This window comes from Malania oleifera, chromosome 5, assembly GCF_029873635.1.
Source record: "Malania oleifera isolate guangnan ecotype guangnan chromosome 5, ASM2987363v1, whole genome shotgun sequence".
Taxonomy (NCBI): domain Eukaryota; kingdom Viridiplantae; phylum Streptophyta; class Magnoliopsida; order Santalales; family Ximeniaceae; genus Malania; species Malania oleifera.
In genome coordinates, this window is record NC_080421.1 from 86742154 (window position 1) to 86766657 (window position 24504).

Genomic DNA, 24504 nt, shown 5'->3' on the forward strand with positions numbered 1-24504 from the left:
TTTCTTGGGGTGATGATTTCAGGAAAATCATAGTAAATTATTGTCGGGTTATGTTTCTAAAGTGTAGAATTGAATCTTAAATTAAGATAAGGATGTCAAGTTAGGAGGAAAATATGAAATTTTAGTTAGATATGTAAATTATAGGGATAGGGTCCCTCAGTCAGGATCATTGTCTTTTCAGGATGGACCTTGGTGGTGGCAGTGTTCATGCGAGCAGAAGTGAGGGTGCAGGGCCCTCAGGTGCAGGGGGGTTGATTCAGATGTAGTATTACGTAGTGTGGCTCAGCAAATCATGGTTGAGATCACACGGAGCTCTAGAGAGAAGGGAAGTTCGTCTGCAGGCCACGGATGCACGATAGAGAAATTCACAAAGATGGATCCTCTGGAATTTTCAGAAGGAGCAGATCCTATAGTCGCTAAAAACTGGATGCAGGAGATAGGGAAAGTTTGCAGTGCTGCAGTGCACGAAGGAGCAAAGGGTTTTATTTTGCACCTATAAATTGATAGAAGAGGCTGAAAGATGGTGGACAGCAGTAAAATTATTGGAGGAACAGAGGGCGGTGCCTATAACTATGACCTGGTGCCGTTTTAAAGACTTGTTCTTCGACAGATATTTTTCGGCCACTATCAGGGAGGCCAAAGTGGAGGAGTTCCTAAATTTGAAGAAGGGACAACAAACAGTCTAGCAGTACATGGCGAGGTTTATAGAGTTGTCTCGCTTCCCCCCATACATCATACCCGATGAGGCAAAGAAGGCGAGGCAGTTTGAAAGATGTATAAGGTGAGAAATTTATAAGTAAGTGGTAGTGTTGAAAGTGCAGGAGTTTGCCAAGCTGGTAGATAGAGCAGTTGTGGCTAAGGCTATTGAGCAGATGGGTACAGAGGAGCAAGGACAGAAGAAAAGGTCCACACTTTCAGGTCATCAGCAGGTATCTAGTCAGAGCGAGTGGAGGAGAGGTAATTATGGCAAGGGACAGAGGTAGGAGATGAGTGGTCATGAGACTCAGGGTATGCAGGTTTACCCAGCTTGTCAGACATGTGGAAAGAGACACTTGGGAGAGTGTTGAGCAAGGAGAGGAGTCTGCTATCGATGAGGTGTACCAGGACATTTAGTACGAGATTGCCTTACACCACCTGATATCGTACCTACTCCCAAACTGCACCGAGGAGGTTATCAGGTGCCACGTGGAGGCTAGCAGAGGAATATAGCCCCGATGAGGGTTTATGGTTTGACCCTAGGAGACGCAGAGGCCGCAGACGACGTCATGACAGGTACCTTTACTGCTTTATCGTATCAATCTATTGTTTTATTTGACACAGATGCCACCCACTCTTTTCTGTCTGCGAGGTATGTTAAATTGGCTAATATTGAGACACAATTATTAGATGTTGAACTGTCAGTAACAACACCGATAGGGTTAGTGGTGTGGTGTCGTAGGGTGCTCAGGGGTTACCAAGTAGAAATTCAGGAGAGAATATTACCAGCTAACCTAATCGTGCTAGATTTGCATGGATTTGATGTCATATTGGGTATGGATTGGCTAACGACTAACCATGCAAGTATCGACTGTCATCTGAAAGAGGTGATTTTCAGACCACTAGGAAAGCTAGAATTCAGATTTGTGGGATCGCGGGTGCAATCCCCACCTCAGTTAGTGTCAGCCATGTAGACGAGAAGACTACTTCTAGACGGATGTCAGGGGTTTATGATTTATGTATAGGAGGTGACAGAAAATGAATTGAAGCTTGTCAGTACACTAGTGGTTAATGAGTTTCTAGATGTTTTTCCAGAGGAACTACCTAAATTGCCTCCCGATTGTGAGATAGATTTTACTATCAACTTACTTCCAGGGATGGCGGCGATCTATAAAGCACTTTACCGAATGGCTCCAGTAGAATTGAGAGAATTAAAGGATCAATTACAAGATTTATTGAATAAAGGGTTTATCAAACCTAGTGTATCGCCTCGGGGAGCTCCAGTGTTGTTTGTGAAAAAGAAAGATGGATTTGTGAGGATGTGTATAAATTACAGAGAAATAAATAAAGTAACAATTAAGAACAGGTATCCTCTACCTTGTATAGATGACTTATTTGATCAGCTTCAGGGTACACGAGTCTATTCCAAAATCGATCTCTGGTCAGGTTATTACCAAGTGAAAGTTAAAACTGAAGATATTTCAAAGACAACTTTCAGGACCACGTATGAGCATTATGAATTTCTAGTTATGCCATTTGGTCTGATGAATGCTCCTGCAGTGTTCATGGATTTTATTAATAGAATCTTTCACCAGTATTTAAACCAGTTCGTTGTGATTTTCATCGATGATATACTGGTCTACTCGAGGAGTTTTAAGGAGCATGAGACGCACCTATGACTAGTACTTCAGATGCTCAAGGAAAAGAAATTGTATACCAAGTTTAGCAAATGTGAATTCTGGTTAGAGAAAGTTGTGTTTTTGGGGCATGTTATATTAGGGGATGAAATTTTTGTGGATCCCAGCAAGATAAAGGCAGTAATGAATTGGGTAAGGCAGTAGTGAATTGGGTCAGGCCGAGGAACGTACAGGAAGTTAGGAGTTTCTTAGGATTGGCAGGTTGTTTCCGACGGTTTGTAGAGGGATTCTCACCATTATCAGGACCTCTGACACGACTAACCAGAAAGAATGTCAGGTTTGAATGGGATGATAGTTGTGAGCAGAGCTTCTAGGAATTGAAACAGAGACTCGTCACAGCACCATTATTGACTATCCTATCAGGAGTTGATGGTTACGTGATCTCCTGTGACACATCTTTAAGGGGGCTCGGATGTGTAGTGATGTAGCAGGACAGAGTAATAGCATATGCCTCTAAACAATTGAAAGAATATGAAAAGAATTATCCCACTCATGATCTATAATTGGATGTAGTGGTTCACGCACTGAAAATTTGGAGGCATTATCTGTATGACGAGAAATATGAAATATTTTCAAACCATAAAAGTTTAAAGTACTTCTTCACGCAAAAGGAGTTGAACATGTGGCAGAGAAGATGGTTAGAGTTCATCAAAGTATATGACTGCACCATCAGTTATAGGTGGTGACTGATGCGTTGAGCCGAAAGTCCGTGATAGCAGCAGAAATTCAGCCCCCGATCTAGATGGACTTGGAGAGGCTTGGCGTGGAGTTAGTAGAGAGTGATCACCAGACATTTATTGCCAACCTGGTGGTGCAGCCTACGCTATATGAAAAGATTAAAGTAACCCAGAAGAATGATGCAGAGTTGATGGAGTTGATAGAGAAGGTGTAGGACAGATAGGGAGAGGAGTTCAATATTTATGATGACAGAGCTCTAAGGTTCTATACTAGGCTATGTGTGTCTACTGATATGGATATCAGAAGGAAGATCCTGGAGGAGGCTTACAGATCCTTATATAGGGTTCATTCGGGTAGCACTAAAATGCATAGGGATCTGCGAGAGTATTTTCTGGTGAAGCAGTATGAAGAAAGGGGCAGAATGCTATTTGGGTAAAAGCTGAGCACCAAAGGCCGGCAGGCTAGCTATAGCCACTTTACATCCCAGAGTGGAAATGGAATCATATTTCTATGGACTTTGTGATAGGTTTACCGCCAATATGACAAGGGCAAAATGCTATTTGGGTGGTCGTTGATTGACTGACGAAGATCGCTCACTTTATCCCTATCAAGATCAACTACTCCATGGAAAGACTGGGAGAAATATATATTCAAGAAATAGTATGATCACATAGTGTGCCAGTGTCTATAGTATCAGACCGAGACCCATGTTTCACGTCACGATTTTAGAGGAGCTTGTAGGAGGCTCTGGAGTCTTAGTTGTCATTTAGTACAACATTTCATCTTCAGAAAGATGGGTAGTTAGAGAGGATGATTTAGATATTAGAGGATATGCTACGGACATGTGTGCTGGATTTTGGAGGTAGTTGGACCCAGTATCTGCCATTGGTAAAGTTTGCATATAATAACAGCTATCAAACCAGCATCGGCATGACACCTTATGAGGCATTATATGGTAGGAGATTTCGTTCTCCTATATACTGGGATAAGGTAGGTGAGAGATGAGTTTTGGGACTAGAAATAGTGCAACAGGTATACGACAAAATTTGGCTTATTAGAAAAATAATCAGTGCAGCTCAGAGTCGGCAGAAATGCTATGTAGATAATCACCATCGAAAATTGGAATTCGAAGTAGGAGACCATGTATTTCTGAAAATAGCGCCATTAAAAGGTACTACGAGATTTCGGAGGAAGGGTAAGCTGAGCCCTAAGTTTATTGGCCCTTTTAAGATACTTGAGAGAGTGGGGTTAGTTGCCTATTGGCTAGCCTTACCACCAGTTTTATCCAGAATACATGGCGTGTTTCATGTTTTTATGCTGAAGAAATACGTCCCAGATCCCTCCCACATGGTCAGTTATGCAAGGATATAACCTAGAGAATCACTGGCTTATGAGGAAATACCAATACAGATCTTAAATAGGAAGGAATAGGAATTGCGTGATAAGAGAATTTCATTAGTAAAAGTCTTGTGGAGGAATCATGCGGTGGAAGAAGTTTCGTGGGAACTTGAGGACGAAGTACACAGAAATACCCACATCTACTTTGTGGGGACCAACAGTAGACAGAGGGGTAAAGCAGTAATAATTTAAGTAAAGTAGATAAAGTTTATTTATTTTATGCTAAGCAGGATAATGTATGTATAAGTGTTATTGCAAGGTGTAGGATAGGTAGTATTTTGGTTTTGGAAAAATTTTATTTTATGTATATTATGTGATCTCCCAGAACCCTGAATGTAACCACGGTATTCCTCCGCCACAAGTGAGGGTAAGTAATAAAATAAGTAGCACATTTTCCTCAAAGGATGATGTTCAATACAGATAGTGAATTTCGAGGATGAAATTTTATAAGGAGGTGAGAATGTAGAGACCCGAAGAATTATAGTAATTAAATAATAAAAGGAAGGAGAGAAAATGATTTTTAAAAAGGGCTTTCAGTAGGGTTCGTCGACGAGTGTAGAGTGCTCGTCGATGAATTGGCCTCTTTGGCTCATCGATGTGGACGCGTGTCTCATCAACGAAAATTTACTGAGAGGGCTATTTTCAAGGCTTGATACTCGTCAACAATGAGTAAGTATTCGTCAATGAACTCTCTTCATGGACTCATCGATGAATCTGCACCTTATAAATAGGTTGAGGCATGGTTTTTCAGTGATAATTTTGCATGGATGCCTTTCTCTCTCTCTAAAATGTCTCCCCCTCCTTCTCTCTAAGTTTCTGGCCTCATCCTTCGCCTGTTCGACAATCGGAAGCCGCCACGCTACTCCTGGGAAAATTCTCTTCAAATCTGTTAGAGTAGGTCATTGGTTAGGCCAACTTGGGCACCATCTCAAAATCTGGGTAAGTTGGGTATTTTGAGTTTTATAGGATATTTAGTATTTTTGGATTGAGGAAAATGCTTTAAATAGAATAATACTGAAGTTTTGTTGGGGAAAATGCAATTTCAGGGTGTTGAGTTGGGGAGCACACAAGTGTAAGTTTGGAATATTTTGTGGGATTCTCAGTAAGTCAGGTAAGGGGATAAATTAAGTTAGTATTTTTCATGAAATTATTATGAATTAAACAACATTTATTTTCAGGAAGATATGTATGATATAGAATTATGTTTTGGAATACTAATGTTGAACAGGGAAATGATGTTAACACATTTTATAAGGAAATATGATTTCAGAATTAATTATGAGTTTATAAGACTACGTACATTTTTGTGGCATGAGTACAATATTTCTATGAAAATTATGCTATACTAAAATATTATGAGTTTTCCAATATAAGCTTGTTATAGCCATTTTCAAGAAAATCCTAAAAACAGTACACGAACTATGGTTTTAAAATTATGTTGAAAAGTGCAAGAAATTATGTTTATTACATTATGAATTATGCCGGCATAAATGCCGTGATTTTAATGTTATAAAATATGTCGACGTAAATGCCGTGATTTTTACGTTATGAATTATGCCAGCATTGATGTCGTGATTGTGTATGATATGAAAGAAATCATGAAATATGTTTATGTCAGATATTACTTTGAAATATGGTACAATTATGTATTAATATGGAATGTATTATATGTTATCAGAACCCGGATAGCTTAGTCTAGTTTTATGAAGCATGGTATCGTAGCTATATATTCACAACTATGAATATGTTAGTGCTACCACACTTCTTATGTAGAGTGTGGGAAATGGCAATCGATATGGCTTTATAGGAGTGTCATAGTTGCCCTGGTAGTCTGGCACAGGTAAAACAAGCCCATCGTACTTACACAATCCTATGTTTAACTTAGCATGGTCGGCCAGCCATTGCTAGGTCCTGCCTTTTGGCCCCACAACCCTGTCATGTGGGGGGTAAGACATGACCTAACTAACTATCTATCCTGGGTAATTAATCAAGTATGATATGATTATATAAGATGGTTTTCCAAGTATATAAATTTAGTATGTTAAGCTATGTTATGATAAACCATGTTTTATTTAGATACGATACAACTATTTATACTAGTTATGAATTATGTACTATTTATACGTATATCACGAAAAATATTCATGTTGCCACACACTGATATTAGTTTATCTCCATTACTGAGAGGTATCTCACGTCAGTCATACAAACATTTCAGGGAATCCAGGTAGAAAGGCGGATAAAGCTCTGCAACGGTAGGAGTTGGCCGTGCTACCCTTTTAAAAGGGTAAGTAGATGAAATAGGGTCAAATGGGTTTTTGTGATTATGACCCTAGGATACTTTTTGGGTGTTTTTGTGGATGACTGTTTATATATATATAACATATTTAGTAGCACTCTGGTATGGTTTTTGATGTTTTATGACATGTATATAATTTTATGTTTCCCATTGCATAGGTATCGGAGTTGTATGACAGATATATCCCTGGTACCCATGAGTCCAGGTGGATTACGACTATGATAGTTTAGCAGGATTATTACGTATGTTATTGTGTTGAAAAGAAATATATATATATATATATATGTAAAAATAGGCAGCTCGTTACATGCTTCCCCTTTTAAAAATTCCTTTTTCCTCTCATTTCTTTATTATTTAATTCCCATAGTTATCCGGGTTACCACATTCTCCCCTCCTTATAAAATTTCGTCCTTGAAATTTGCTATCTATATTGAACACCATCCATCGAGAAAAATGGGCTGCTTATTTTATTAATTACCCTTACTTATGGCGAAGGAATACCGTGGCTACATAAGCAGTTTTGGGAGATTAAAAATATACCCATAAAAGAAAATTCTCCCAAAATCAAAACACTACCTATCCTATAATCTAAAATACAACTATACATTTATCACTCTATACTTAATAAACAAAATTATCTTTATCTGATCAATACTGACTAATACTGTACCCCATTAAATAGGTGTGGGTATTTGTCTGATCTCCTCTTCAAGCTCCCACGAAACTTCCTCTATGGCATGATTCTTCCACAGGACTTTTACTAATTGAATTTTCTTGGTGCGCAATTCCTGTTCCTTCCTTTCTAAGATCTGCACTGGTGCTTCCTCATATGCCAGTGAATCTCCAAGCTCTATCTCTGCATAACTGATCACGTGGGATGGGTCTGAGACATATTTCCTCACCATGGAAACATGAAACACGTCGTGTATTCTGGATAGAACTGGTGATAAAGCTAGCCTATAGGCAACTGACCCCACTCTCTCAAGTATCTTGAATAGGCCAATGTACCTAGGGCTCAGCTTACCCTTCTTCCCAAACCTTATAACTCCTCTTAGTGGAGCTACCCTCAAGAATACTTGATCTCCCACATCAAACTCTAACTCCTGGCGGTGTGTATCTACATAACTTTTATACCGACTTTGAGCTGTACTGATTCTTTCTTTAATAAGCCAGACTTTATTATACGCCTGCTGTACCAACTCTGATACCAAAACTCACCTTTCTCCCACTTCATCTCAATATAATGGAGAACGACACCTCCGACCATATAAAGCCTCATTCGGTGTCATTGTAGTGACCCGAAGAATAATAAGTATTTTAATAATAAGAGGGAGAGGAAAATAACAGAAATAGAAGGAGGCTATAGACTTCTTCGACGAACGCGGACATTGCATTTTGGGGGATAATTTTAATTTTAGGAAATTGCCAGGACTCATCAACGAATACAGGGATTCGTTGACGAGTGCAGAAGAAAATTCGTCAACGAATACAGGGCTTCATTGACGAGAAAATACCGAGCGAGGTTTTTGGCTACTCTGAATTTTATCGACGAATACAAGGTCTCATCGACGAGGTGACGTGTCTCGTCGACGAATCCCGCCCTATAAATAGCTAAAAACTAGATTTTTAAGCATATTTCAATCCTCTCTCTCTCTCTCTCTCTCTCTCTCTCTCTCTCTCTCTCTCTCTCCTCTCTCTCCCTACGTCACTCTCTCCCTTCTCTCTTTGTTTTCGGCCCCGCCAGAAGCCGGATTGATGATCCAAAGCAACCACGACGTTCCTGGTGAAGTTCTCTTCAAGTTTGCTAGGACAGATCGTTGGTGGGATCGAGTTGGCTTTCATCCCAAATTCAGGGTAAGACCTTTTAACCTATTTTTGGCCTTATGGTAGTTATAAGAAATGTTGTAGGCGATGAAATATTGATATTTAGTTCTGGCAAATATTATTTTAAAGGTGTTTTGTAGGAGGCCCTGTGGGTGTTAGGCTAGTACTCTATAGGGGCTTTCCAGTAGTCAGGTAAGGGAAATATGATATGCTAGACATTTTTAAAATATTATGCAGTTTATTAAATGATGAAAATTATGTATTACAGTATCGTGTGGCTTTTGATTATGAATATAGTACGAATGTATATTTTACGATTTTTCAGTATTCTGATTTTACGATATTTCAGTACCATGATTTTATAAATCTCAATACCATGATTACACGAATATCAGTATTATGATTATACAGTTTCAATATTATGATTATGCAGATGACAGTGTTATGATTATACAATTCTCAGAATTACATATGAACTACAGTTACAATTTATGCAGCATCATGGTTATTTCAGTACTTCAGAATCATAGTAAATCAGATAGATATGTATAGAAATATATTATATGATATCAGACCCTGTTGGACTTGCAGCTACAGAGCACGGTTTCGTTGCTACAGATACTATGTTACTTTATGAGTGCAACCACCTATTTAGATAATACGTGGTAAGGTCATTCACTTAGGCCCTTGAAAAGGTTAGGCTCCCTATCCAGATATGGGTTGAGGTGGGCAGATCGACCTATGGAGTATAGTGATTTATTCCTGGTTGGCCAGCTAGGGGCCTACGGGCCGCACAACCTTGTCATGAGGGGGTAAGTCATGACACACAGATAGCCACAGGGAACATTTTCAGTTATTGTTACGTATGTATAGTTTTGCAGAAACAGGGAACATACTTACTTATACTAGAAGTATTTTGAATAATAAACTCCAATATTGTCATGTTAAGCAATAGGGACAGGGGTGGTGTATTTTATCACTTATACTTTGTTTATATATTCAGTTAGGCATATTTATTTGATAATAGATTTCATGATATAGTAGCTCAATTGCCACACACTAGTAATAGCATATTTCATCTTACTGAGCATTGGCTCATCCCAGTGTTGAATTATTTTTCAGGTGATCCAGTTAGGCGAGCAGACCAAACTCGCAAATAGAGGAGCTTCCGTAGTGCCCTGTCAGAGAGTGAGTACATTTTGGGAGTGTTTTTGTATAACCCTAGCTAGTTGAGGGTATTTTTGGGGAACAGATGTATGTATATATTTTGGAAAACATGTAGTACTCTGGTATTGTGTGGTATTGTTTTTTGTATTGTGTATATATTTTCATATGGTTATGTCTATGTGATTTATGCTTCTCGTTGCTTAGGTTATTGATTGGGTTTACTCCCAATATGGCATCAGAGCATGCAGAACGTTATAGTATAAAAAAAAAAAATTATACCCAATTAATTAAGCGGGTCATTACAGTCATCCCATTGCTAGCTTGATAGTTGTTATTATATGCAAACTCAAATAGCAGCAGATACTAGGTCCAACTACTCCAAAAATCTAGCACACAAGCTCGTAGCATATCCTCAAGTATCTGAATCGTCCTCTCTGTCTGCCCATCGGTTTTGTGCTGAATGCTAACTTTGACCCCATAGCCTCCTGAAAACTCTTCCAAAATCGTGACGTAAACTGGGAGTCTCGGTCTGAGACTATAGATACTGGCACACCATGTGAGCTCACTATCTCCTAAATGTATAATTCTGTCAGTCTATCCATATAGTAGTTAGCTTTGATAAGGATAAAGTGAGCTGTCTTTGTCAGCTGATCTATGACCACCCATATAGCGTTTTGTCCCTGTTGTGCTGGTGGTAACCCTGTTACAAAATTCATAGAGACATGATCCCATTTCCACTCAAGGATGTAGAGTGGCTACAACTGCCCCACGAGTCTCTTATGCTCAGCCTTTATCTACTGGCACGTCAAGCACCGTTTTACGAATTCAACAATCTCCTTCTTCATACCACTCCACCAGAAGGATTCCCATAGATCCCGATACATTTTAGTACTACCTAAATGCACGGTGTATAGGGATCTGTGGGCCTCCTCCAAGATAACCCTCTTGATCTAAGCATTTGTAGGAGCACATAATCTGGTACGAAACCACAAGGCTCCGTCATTTGATATACTGAACTCTTACTTCTTCCCATTTTGCACTTTCTCTATCAATTCTGCTAGTTCTGGATCAGTTCTCTGGGCAGTTTTAATTCTTTCTTGCAATGTAGGCTGTAACACCAGGTTGACAATGAATGTCTGGTGATCACCCTCTACTATCTCTACTCCAAGTCTCTCCAGATCCATCTGGATAGGGCACTGAATCTCAACTGCTGACACTGTTGCTCCTGCTATTTTCCTACTTAGTGCATCAACTACCATATTTGCTTTCCCTAGGTGGTAGCTGATAGTACAATCATAATCCTTGATAAGTTTCAACCATTTTCTTTGCCGCATATTCAAATCTTTCTGGGTGAAGAAATACTTTAAGCTTTTATGATCCATGAAAATCTCGCATTTCCCACCATAAAGATAGTGCCTCCAGATCTTAAGAGCATACACCACTGCAGCTAGATCTAAATCATGCATAGGATAGTTCTTCTCATATTCTTTAAGTTGCCTGGATGCATAAGCAATAACTCTCCTGTGCTGCATCAACACGCACCCAAGCCTCTTCTGACATGCATCACTGTAAATAACAAATCCATCCTCTCCTGATGGAATAGCCAACACGGGGGTTCTAACCAACCACTGTTTTAATTCCTGAAAGCTCTACTCGCAATCATCAGACCATCCTCACATTCTTCCTCGTAAGTCGTGTCAAGGGACCTGATAATCTGAAAAACCCATCTACAAAGCATCGGTAGTAGCCTGCCAAACCCAAAAGACTCCCGACCTCCTGGACATTTCCTGGCCTCACCCAACTCACCATTGCCTCTATCTTACTCAAGTCAACCGCTATACCATTCCTGGATATCACATGCCCTAGAAAAGCAATCTGCCTCAGCCAAAATTCACATTTCTTGAATTTCGTGTACAACTTTTTTTCCCTCAATACCTACAACACCAGCCTTAGATGATGTTCATGCTCCTCAAAACTCTTCAAATAGACCAATATATCATCTATAAAAATCACAACAAACTAGTTCAGATACTGATGGAACATTCGATTCATCAGGTCCATAAACACTGCCAGTGCATTAATCAGACCAAACGGCATAACGAGAAACTCGTAATGCCCATAACGAGTGCTGAAAGCCATCTTCGGAACATCCCCCGCTTTAACTCTCACCTAGTGATAACCTAACCAGAGATCAATCTCGGAGTAGACAACAATCCCCTGGAGCTGATCAAATTGATCATCAATTATGGGAAGAGGATAGTTATTCTTTACCGTCACTTTGTTCATTTCTTTGTAATCAATGCACTTCTTCAAGGTCCCATCTTTCTTCATTCACGCTTAACATCTTTTCTCCCCTTTTCCCATGCTAGGCCTGAATAAAACCTTTTTCTAACCAGCAACCAGAAAATCCCTTTTTTCCCCTCTTCCTTATTTCCCGGGGTGTCTTTTTCCTTCTCACTGGAGCCATTCTGTAAGGCGCTTTAGATGTTGGTGCCGTCCTTAGAAGCAAATCAATTGCAAATTCTATCTCTCGGTCTAGTGGTAAGCCAGGTAATTCTTCTGGAAAAACATCTGAAAATTCTCTAACCACTGGAATATCGACTTGTTTCAATTCTTCCTTTGGCAACTCTTTTATGTAAGCAACATATCCCTAGCAACCACCCTGAAGCAACTTCCTCACTTGAATAGCTAACACCGACTATGGCGAGGCGCGCACACGTGAACCCTCAAATCCTTTTTCTTGCTCATCTAGGGGTCTTAAAATTACTTCTTTCTGATGACAATCTATGTTGGAGTGATTAACCGCCAGCCAATCCATACCCAATATTACGTCAAACCCCTGCATATCTAATATCACGAGATCAGCTGGTAGCACTTTTCCCTGAATGACCACTGGAAAATCCCTAAGTACCTTCCTATACCTCATAGTAGATCCAGTCCGCATGGTTACAGACAACTCAACATCTAACAACTGTGCTTCCACCCTAGCTACTTTAACATATTCCGACGATACAAAAGAACGGGTGGCACTTGTATCAAATAAAGTGAAAACTTTATACGAAAAAGTAGTAAAGATATCTATAACAACATCTCCAGCAGCCTCAACGTCTCCTAGTGTCAAAGCATACACCCTCACCGGTGCTGTATTCCTCTGCTGGTCTCCACGAGGTGCCTGATAACCACCCTGAAGTGGTCTATGAGCTGGCGTATGGATTGACGGCCCCTGACATGCTTGTGTCATATAACCAGGTTTCCCACAACGATAGAAAACATTTTCTCCTTTTTTACATTCACCTAGATGCCTCCGGCCACATTTAAGACAAGTAGGAAAATTTTGCCCACTCTAAAAACCACCGTGCCTCATCATCTATCCTTGACCTCCTCCATACCGGTCTCCTCTCCATAGGCCCTAGCTAGAACCTTCCTAGAAACCTTGAGGTGTGGGGCTCTTCCTCTAACTCTAAGCTGCGGTGCCTCTCTATATGCCACTCTCGATTACTGCAGCTCTGTCCATAACCTCTGCGAATGTCTGAGCCTAAAAACCAATAACCTGCTCAAACAAATTCTGCCACAGGCCTTCCTCGAACTTCCTTACCTTCTTCTCCTTGTCCGATGCCAAATGTGAGGCAAACTGAGACAACTCTATGAAACGGGCTGCATATTGCTGTACTATCAACTGTTCCTAAGTCAGGTGTAGAAATTATACTGCCTTTGCTCTCCTAACGGTGGAAGGGAAGTACCAGTCGAAAAATAACTCCTGGAAATGGCTCCACATCACCGCCACCAGATCAGGCCTCTATACCTCAATCAACCTCGCTGATCTCTACCAGCGTTTTGCCTCCTCAGTCAGCTTAAATGTCACAAACAATACCTTTTGCTCCTCAGTACATGGGAGGACCATCATCATATCCTCAATATCCCGAATCCAGTTCTCAGCCGCTAGAGGGTCTGATCCTCCAGAAAATGAAGGAGGTCTCATCTGCGTAAACTGCTCGATCATGCAACTACGCTCCCCCGAGCTTCTAGCCATCTCAGCCATCACTTGCTAGGTGACGCTATACAGTACCGCATCAGAATCTCTACCCCTATATTGGAAGGTCCTGCTCCATCACCCCCAGCATTCGTACCACTACTCCCCGAGTCCATCCTAAAAAGAAAATGAACACAATTTAAGGACCCTATCTCCCATACAGATCTAATTTATTTTATCTAACTGAAATCTCATCTTCACAATTAACTACCCTCCCTGATCTTAACTCAAAATCCAATCCTGCAACCTAGACACACGACCTAACAATAGTTTATTATGACTTTCCTGAAATCGTCACCCCATGAAAGACATAGAAACTACCACGAAAATCCTGTACCCAGACCATAGAATAAAACCTCAAATCTTTTGCCTATATTCTGGTATTGTTTCCACTGCATTCTAGAGTCTACAAAACTTAACAACCTAGGCACTGATACCAAACTATAACGACCCAAAAATTATACTATTTTTTTTATCTTCTTACCTATTTACTCTGATACCCTAAATTATCTGCTATAACCTCCCAGGCTCCAAATGAGCACTGAGGACACCCTACTTATATTACATACCTAACCAGTGGATAACATAAAAACATACATCCACATTTACAATACTAGAATCTAGTTTTCCCCAACACATAATTACATAAATACACATCATCCCAGTATCATATACCCAAAACTCCTAGTTACTTACTCAAAAATACAACCACCTATTAAAACTTACCCTACAAATAAGGTAGTGTACTCGCCCTCTCTATCTGTGAGCTTGATCAGCTCGCCTAACTGGATCACCTGAAAAATATTAAATCATTGGAATGTGACAACGCTCAGTAAGAGGAAATCTGCTATTACTAGTGTGTGGCAACTAAGCTTACAACTATATTATATTGAAAAATAACTAAAATTAAATTTAGCTGGCAAAACATCTCATATAGTTTAAAATACAACTGACATCTTTGAGTAAGATTTATTCATAATTATAGTACTACATAATATCTTCTGCTGTTTTGTAAATCTATATACATAAAAGTAACTATGATAATGCCCTAGAAAACTGTACATCATGATTTTGCCTTTACCACTCCTCAGCCCGGCCCTGACACAAACTCCATGGCATGGTAGCTGGTAAATTACACTCCACCAATCCTCAGCTTGGCCCTGACACAAATTCTGTGGCACAGTAGCTGGTAAATTGATCTAAAATAGCAACAGTACCGTGCTCTGCTGATAACTAATCTAATTCATCAGGGTCTAATATTGTATATATGTATTATCTTGTTGTTTTATCATGATTTCAAAATAACCATAACACTATAAATCTAGCCCGAATTACTGAAATAACTGTAATATCTCACTGAGTAATTTGTAATATCTAACTGAATAATCTGTAATGTCTTAGTGTTATGGCTTTGGAAATCATGGAATTTTGTAAATGTTGTAAAATATCTATCTGTAAAATATCTGTTTATATATATACACTGTAATTTATAATTCTGTAAAATTTGATAATACATATTTCTGTGCATAAATTCTGATAAGTCATGGTATTCTGAAAAACTGTATAAACTCTATACTGAACAAATATCTACTCAGGCCACACAACTAATAAAACACATACTCTAGAATCCATGAAGCTATATAATCAATATTCTATACCTTGTTAAACAAATACCATATTTTACTGATAAAATTCTTGAATTTCCTATCATAGCATATTTCCCTTACTTAACTGGTTGGGAGGCTAGCCTCCAATTCTATTTTCACACTCACGGCGCACTATCCTCAAAATCTTGAAATAACACATTTATAAAAATTTCTCAGTAAATCACTAAATTCCCCAGAAGATCATCTCACTCATATTTCCTGAACCTACCTATTCACAATTTCTTAAACTTTAATATACTTGGCTCCTCGAAAAATATCTGTTGGGGTCCTCAACCCATGCCTGCAGGGTCCTAAAAACATCCTAACCCTGAAAATATAACACCCAAATTTTATTCCATAAAGCACCAGTACATACCCTCCCAACACAAAATCCGAGCTTAGATAAAACTAGTAATATTGAAAATACCTAAAAGCCCACTTACTATAATTTTGGGATGGTTCTCAAACTTCCCAAATCGAATTTCTACTCTAGCTATATTGTAGAGAATCTCCCCGGGATCAGCGTGGTAATTTCTGATTGTCTAATCGGGGAAATCGGAGCCAAAAATCTAGAGAGAATGAGAGAGGAGCTGAGCTAGAGAGAGAAGAAAACTTAAAAAAAAAAAAAAAAAATTAGAGTTTCTCCACTAAATGTCATTTTTGGCTATTTATAGTCTTCTTGCCATGTGGCCTCATCGATGAGCCACATCACCTCGTTGATGAGTCCAGAAGGGAGTTCGTTGACGAACACCTAACCCTCATCGATGAGTTTCACGCCCCAAAAATAGCCCCTCTGTAAACTCTCGTCGACGAGACACGCGTCCAGGTCGAGGAGCTCAAGAAGACTATTTGTCGATGAGGCCTTACTGTGTCTCCTTTTAAAAGTTCCTTTTTCCTCTCATTTCTTTATTATTTAATTCCCATAGTTCTCCGGGTTACTACATCCTTGGTTCAGGAACCCGACCTGCTACTATTCCTCTGTAATTTTGTTTCTAAAATCTTCAAGCGACTGACCCTAAAGTCTAGTGATAGTTATGGTGTGATCTCAAGAGGGGGGTGAATTGGCTTTTAAAAATTTCTTCCTAGGTTAGATTAAAATCGTAATCAGCATTACACAACCTATGGTCATTATAAGCATTCACCAATTCAATAGATATTTAACTGAGCAAATATTCAAAGCAAATATAGCAAGCTTAGTATGTCCCAATCATTCACAATATTTAAAACATGCACACTTTCATAATAAATTTAAATATAAGCATACATATGCAAGAAAATGAATAGTGCAAGGAAAGGAAAAGCACAACACCAAATTTGTTATCGAGGTTCGATCAAACCAGCCTATGTCCCCGCCTTAAGCCAACAGCTCAAGGATTCACTAAGTGCTCACTTTAACTGGGCGAAGTGACGCCACTTACACTCTCCTTACGAGGCGAAGACTCCCCAGATCAATTATGGAGCTGAGCCACAACCAGTACACCTTACGAGGCAGTGTCACCTCAGCTACACTTACTAGGCAAAGCCAAAACCCACAACACTTTACGGGCGGTGCCAAAACCCAGCTAGACTTTCGGGTGGAGCCAATACCCACACCTTACAGAATGGTGCCTCCTTTTTTGACGATCACACACTGGGAATACAATAGATATTCAATAAAATTTTTCGTACAAATAGATGCTTCTAAAACAAGCATATGTGCACACAATAAAGCTCAATGCACTCTAGTGTGATATGAATGTAAAGGCTCAGTAGAGTATATAATTTTGCAATCTCTGAATATATTATACATATGATATATGCTTAAAAGATTTAATCTCAAATAAATTTCTCCAATAGATATTTTCCAATAAAAATAAGGAGAACCTAGGGTTTTGGTATCAAGTAGCTTTTTCCCAAATGATAATATATGATCTTTGATGAAATATAAAATATGAAAATAAATGCCTTTTTCAAAGATCTCGAAATCCCTTAAAAATTTTCCCAAAGATGGTATTCAAAAATATAGTTCAAGGGAAACTAGGGTTTGTGCTCAAAAGGATTTTTGCAAATACAGAGTATGAGTTTTTGAAATCTTGCAATAGATGTGCAAAGATTTCCAAGCAAGAAAAGGTTTCTCCAAAAATATTTATCAAAAAAATATGTGGAGAGAACCAAGATTTACTCTCAAGAATGATTTTCAAAAATGGAAGAATGGATGAGAGTAAATGTGTATGATGAAAATATGAGTGCCCAAAAATAAAGTGCTCTCTTTCAAAAATATTTCTCAAGAAAATAACAAAGAGAGTATGATTTTCTTGCCTAAAAATGTAAGAATGAGTATAAAAAATTTGAGATAATTTTTAGGCTAATCCACCACCTAATTATGTTTATTAATGGGGTATAGAAAATAAAATAAAAATGAATAAAGGAAAAAATGAGAATAAAAGAAAGGGAAAAGAGAATTTGAAAAGGACATTAAGTAGAGACTCATCAACGTACTAGTTCTCCTCGTCGACGAGCGTCCTTCTAGGTTTTGTCGATGAGTTTATGTGTCTCGTCGACGAAGATTTAAAGAGAGAGGTTTCAAATATTTCTAAATTCATCGACGAACTTGCGGCTTCGTCAACAAACGGTTTTCTTGGGCTCGTCAATGAATTCACGTGTCTTGTCGACAAAGCCATGCCTATAAAAAGGGTTGCTTTCATTTTAAGTGATATTTTCTCTCTCCTCATGCTCCATTAAAGCCCGTATTGATGATCAGGAACCACCACAAGATTCTTGGGAAGATTCTCTACAATTTAGGTGGAGCACATTTTCAGTTTATGGTTTCAAGGCACCATTTGAAAATCAGGGTAAGTGAGATATTTTAAGGTTTATATGTGTATTTGGAGTATGCTAGCCTAGGAAAGGTAGTATATTATTTTTATACTGGGTTTGAGTTAAGTTTATTGGGGATAATGTAATTTCAGAATTTAGAGTTTTGAACACCTCGAGTGTGGTTAGGATTTTAGCAAGCTTTTTAGGAAGCAAGTAAGGGGAATTAATTATTGTAGATTTTACTAAGTTTGAAGTGGTTAAATTCAATTATACAAATTAATATACTTAGGTATAAATTATCTAAATAGTTAGACATTTGGAAAATAGTGATTTTTGATATATATTATATATGGGAGAAATTATGTGGCATAAATATAATTTTCATAATTTAACTGGTTGCGATTACTAGCTATTGTGAATCTTGATTAGTAATAAATACTGACTGCTTGTGAATATCAGTTGGTTGTGGATACATTTTATTTGTGATTATAGATTACGTGTGAATACTAGCTATTTGTGAGTACTGTGTGGTGATTAAATTTTATGTGTGTAAATGGGTCATTTGTGTGGTTATCCGTGTGTATCACAATATAATGTTGGTAGGCCCGAGGAGTTCGTTATATTGTCATTATAGATTGGGGTAGAGCATTGGAAGACCTGAGGAGGTTTTCTACTAATATATTACAGGTAGGTCATGGGGATTGGATACTAGTGAATAGTGGTATCTGTGTGAGCCATGTGTCGCAAAAGCCGGAGTGGTGCCTGTGTGGGCCACATTATATCCTGTGTGGATGGTATTTCTTGTGTGGATGCGACTCCTATGTGGATAGTAAATTCCCGTGTGGATAATTGATGTGGAATATGTTTTGATATGATATATGGTATGTGAATTTAATTGTATGTATATTAATGGTAAAGTAAAACTCTCTGTCGAGGGCTTGCTGAGAAAGGCAAGTGCCCTAGTAATTTTTTGTTGGTGATAGAGCAGATGGAAGCTACTTTTATGGGTGGGTAATCTTCCCTATTCTTGGAGACTTTGCCTATATACATAACCCGAAAGCTTACTCAATAAGGTGAGTGCCCTAATATTAGTATTAGAGTAGAGGAAAACTACTTGTATGGGCGGGTAATCTTCCCTATTCTCGGGAACTATCACTAAAATAAGTATGTATGTGTGAGTATAATTTGTATGTGCTACCTTTACTGATGTGGAATAACAAATGATTATATTTTGTTTTTATTAAACTCTTTGCCACACACTATTATAGTTTATTCTTCCTTACTGAGACGTGTCTCACCCTAGAAAATGATTATATTTTTAGGTCCATCAGGTGATCGAGCTTAGAGCTCCGGGCAGGGTAGTAATTTTGGGGGTGACTCTAAGAACAGTTTATGTATGGTTTGTGTTTTAAAATACTGGGTTATAATATAAACAGATGAATGTTGTTGTTTTATTTGGGATTTATAAATAGACTTTGGTATATAAATTGAGAATGTTTATTTATTTCAGTTGCATGATTGTAGTTTATGGTATCAGAAACAGATAAATGAAACACATAACTTTCAGGCCCCACCTAGTAGGTTTGGGGCGTTACATATAGAGTCTGAAAAAATTTTGACTGTTAGGGACATGCTTGGTATTTTAAAAATTGACTAATTAAAAATTTAAACATGTTTAGCACTGGAAATTAGACCAACCCAAGAGGTTCGATCGACTGGCGAAGGTGCCGGTCGGCTGACCTCGATTAAAATTTTTAATTTTCAAAGGTGGTCGATCGACCGTGGAAAGCATCGGTCGGCTAGCCGAAGGCAATTCCAAACCCTTCGTAGGTATTGTTTGGCTAAGGCTTAAGGTCGGTCTGTCGATCTAGTTAGCCGGTCGGCTAGTGCCCTTTTTGAACTAAAAGGTCGGTTGGCCGAGGAATGTAAAAAAAGTCCTATAAGTAGGGTTAGTCGGCTAAGCCAACTAGTTCATTTTGGGTCCAGTTGGCTAATCTTGACCAAAATTACAATTTTTCCCTCAAAGCAAGTTCGGCTGGCTGAGGTGTTTACAACGTGAGGGGTCGGTCTACCGAGCCTAGTTAAAATGCAAGTTTGGCCCTATTTTAACTTGAAAACATTTTAAAACCTTTTGTATGCTTTTAGACTTTGATGAAAAAGGTTTTTCATGAAAATTATTGGTCCCCTAAAGTCTGTCTATGGTCGGTTTGAGCTTTTAGCCACATCTTGCATGATATGCATTATTACAGACCAAAAACTAAAATGCATTTCAATTTAAAACGTTAAATGGCTTCTTTTCCTTTGCTCTTTGTGAAATACGCCAAGATGAGATGGTCTTTAAGTCCTTCATGGATTCTATCAATCCTCTTCCATGTGTGTGATCTGAATTATTAACCTGTTCAAGTACTAGGCACACACATTAGTTACAAGTGCTTTGTCAGCATCAAAACAGGGACCAGACTCAAAAAGTCAACATCTAGGTGACTGAAATCATCTTGAACCTTAAGATTTTCAACATTTTTACTCTTATTGTTGTCGATTGTGGGAATATTGCTATGTTAACCTAGAACTTATATTCTTCAATGCTTGAACTCACATCTTTACAGCATATGACTTAATTCCTTTGCATGAGGACCATTGAGAGCTTTGGATTTTTTTTCATCCCTTGTCGTAATAATATCTCGGGGTTTGCAGCGATAACTTGGTATATCTACTATACGACCATTAACTAAAATATGTTTATGGTTAACTAAATGTCGGGCTCCAGGAATAGTTGAAGCCATACCCAATCGAAATTGAATTATGGAACAAATTGTATATCTTTTCAAAATTCTTAAAACATGTGGATAGTAGCCTACTTTATATTGTTATGTTTGGTTGATTCAATTCTCAATTTTTGGTGTTTCTGATGTATGTGTTGTTTGAGGGTTAAAAATCGTAGGGCATTGGTCGACCAACGCCGTCCTAGATAAGAAAACTACCTCCTTCATCATTAGTTAGTTTAAGCTTCCAATAAATTCTCCCACAACTGTTTCACACTGCTCAACATGTTATCAAGGAAAATCATATGCACTTCTTCATTATCCATCACCCTCTAGGACCTTACATCCATTTGAGTTACTCTTCCTAGATGTGTGGGGTTCGGCCCCTATTTTATCCTTGAATGGTTGTAAATTTTACTTGTCTATCATTTACGATTTTTCTAAATATGTTTGGTGTTTTTCGATCCAATCTAAATATGAAGTTCCTTCCATTTTTATTGCTTTTTTTACATTTTGTAAATAGTTACTTTTCCTCAAAAATTAAAATTGTGCAAACAAATGGCGGTGGTGAATTTAGACCATTCAAGCAAATTTTTCAATCATTTGGAAGTATTCATCGCCTTACATAGCCAATCTATCTCTTTTAGCTTAGGCATCTATGCCAACAAAATGCTAGTTCGAGGCATTTCAAACTTTGGTTTATCTTATAAATAGAATGCCCACACCGATTTTAAAAAAATAAGTCTCCTTTTCAACTACTTTACAAAAAAAAAAAGTACCTGATTACAATTTTCTTCAGACCTTTGGCGTAGCATGTTGGCCAAATTTGCGTCCATACAATTGCCATAAATTTGGACCTTAGATCCATACTCTGCATGTTTTTGGGCTACAAACTAGATCATAAGGGATATCAATGTCTTCATCTTCCATCGAGTCGAGTCTACATCTCTAGGGATGTAATTTTCAATGAAAACCATTTTCCATTTTAGAATTTTGTCCAACATATGTCCAACACCTCACGTCCTATGCCTATTTTATCCACTTCTGTTCATTTTGTACACTTACAGACCTCACCCACTACATCTCAGTCCGACCTACACTCACATGCCTCCCAACCTATCCCTCTCTCGCCGACTCACACATCCTCACTGCCCACTGGGCTTGCATCACCTTCAGACCAATTTAACACATCTAGCTATTCTCCCAGCCCACTAAGACTCTCAAACTCCTCACCCAATACAATACAAGACCTTTCTCCCTCATTGAGCTCCTCACAATCCCTAAATTCCAAAAACACAGATTTCTCCCATTCGGTTCCAGCCATTCCACCAACTTTGTCTCCTCCTATGTTGTCTTTGAACACTCATCTGATGATCTGCTAAGGTAAAAACTTCTTGACCTCTCAAACGCACTGATAGTACAATTCCTTGGCCCACCTGAAAACTATCACCTTCAGTTTCACTCACCACCACTTCACACACTGCTCGAGAAGAACCTACTTCCTACACTAAGGCCTCTAAATTCCTTGAATGGCGAGAGGTCATGAAATTGGAATTTCAAGCACTATTACACAATCACACGTGGGACTTGGTCCCTCCATCAGCTCTCTCAATGTTTTGGGTCCCAAGTGGATACTCAAAACAAAGAGAAAAGTTGATGGCACTTTAGAATGACGAAAAGCGTGTATTGTAGCTAAAGGCTTTCATCAAAAAGCCGACATTGACTACACAGAAACTTTTTCACCAGTGATCAAACATACTACCATCCAAATTATATTGTCCATTGTTCTCACCTTTAATTGGCCTCTCCAACAGTTAGACATACAAAATGCCTTTTTGCATGGTGACTTGGAGGAGGCAATATACATGCAGCAACCCCCTGGTTTTGTATTTCGGAATTTCTTCATCATGTGTGTAAGCTAAAAAAAGCCATTTATGACCTTCAACAGGCTCCTCAGGCCTGGTTTTCAAAGCTCAATACCAAACTCTTTTCGCTTGGTTTCCAAGAATCAAAGTCTGACAATTTCTTATTTTTGTATCATAATGCATCTCATATTATGTTTGTTCTTATATATGTGGATGGCATTATAGTCATTGGGTTTAATTCTAAATTAATCTATGATTTCATTGCTGCCTTAGGCATGACTTTTCCTGTTAAAGATTTAGGTCCATCGCATTTTTTTTCTCTAGGAATTGAAATATGTCAAAATGATAAAAGGTTGTACTTAAATCAATCTAAATGCATTTTAGATCTTCTTCATCGTACAAATATGCATCATGCAAACCAGTTTCATCTCCTATGTCAACCTCCTTTAAACTCTCAGCCCTTGAGAGAAATTCCTTTAAGGATCCTCATTTATATCGTAGTATAGTTGGCAACTTGCAATACTTATCTTTTACTTGTCCAACCATATCATTTGTTGTCAATAAAGTGTGCCAATACATGCATAACCCGACAATTCCACATTGGCAAGCTGTCAAAAGAATTCTTAGGAATCTTAGACAAACTCCCCATTTTGGTCTTTTATTTTCCAAAACTTCCAAACTCGTACTCTCTGCATTCTCTGATGCTGATTGGGCTAGCTGCCCTGATGATATAAAATCGACAAACGGGTTCTGTATCTCCTTTGGGTCTCATCTTTTTTCTTGGGTTAAAAAAACAACCCACAATTGCTAGATCATTCATTAAGGTTGAGTATAAGGCGGTTGCCAATACAAATTTCAATCTCTTTTAATGGAACTTGGAATTTTTTTAATTAATCCACCAACCTTGTGGTGTGACAATTTGGGGGCTACATATTTATCTGTAAATCCAGTTCTACATGCTAGAACAAAACATGTAGAACTTGATTATTATTTTGTACGAGATCGTGTACAGCCAAGACACTCAGTGTCTCCTTTGTGTCCAGTAAAGATCAAGTGGCGAATATACTCACTAAACCCCTGTCAACAACACGGTTCATACTCCTTCAATCAAGTCTCACTCTTTCACAAGTGCCACTTTCATCGAGAGGCTTTGTTAAGGATGATACCAAGTCAGATCATCACTTGGCAAAATCAGAAGAACCTTCTACCATCACCATGGCAAGCAACAAGCAAGGTACTGTAGAGGATTAGCAAAGATTCTTCTAAAAGTAAAAGATCAATTCTGGTAGGACAGGTGTCCATTGCTCCTGATTGTGTGGAAAGTTGTTAGCTCTAGAATGTGTCTAAAAGCAATGTAATAGCACGACAAAATGTATGAAAGATCAATTGAATGAATATTGAATTTGCTTGAGCACTTGATGCTCATGCTGAGCAATTATCTCAACAGCACTTAATTTTTAATAAAAACTTGTTGCAATATTCCTGAGGAACCCCTTAGTGGAGGCAAACATTCTTGATCTGCCTCAAAATTGTGTGGCTACATCTAATAATTTGCTTTAGAGTAGAGTAGTTTATCTTAGTCATTGTGGGTTGGCAAATGGATTCTTTTGTCATGTTTGATACTTATTTGGAAGATCTACAATGAG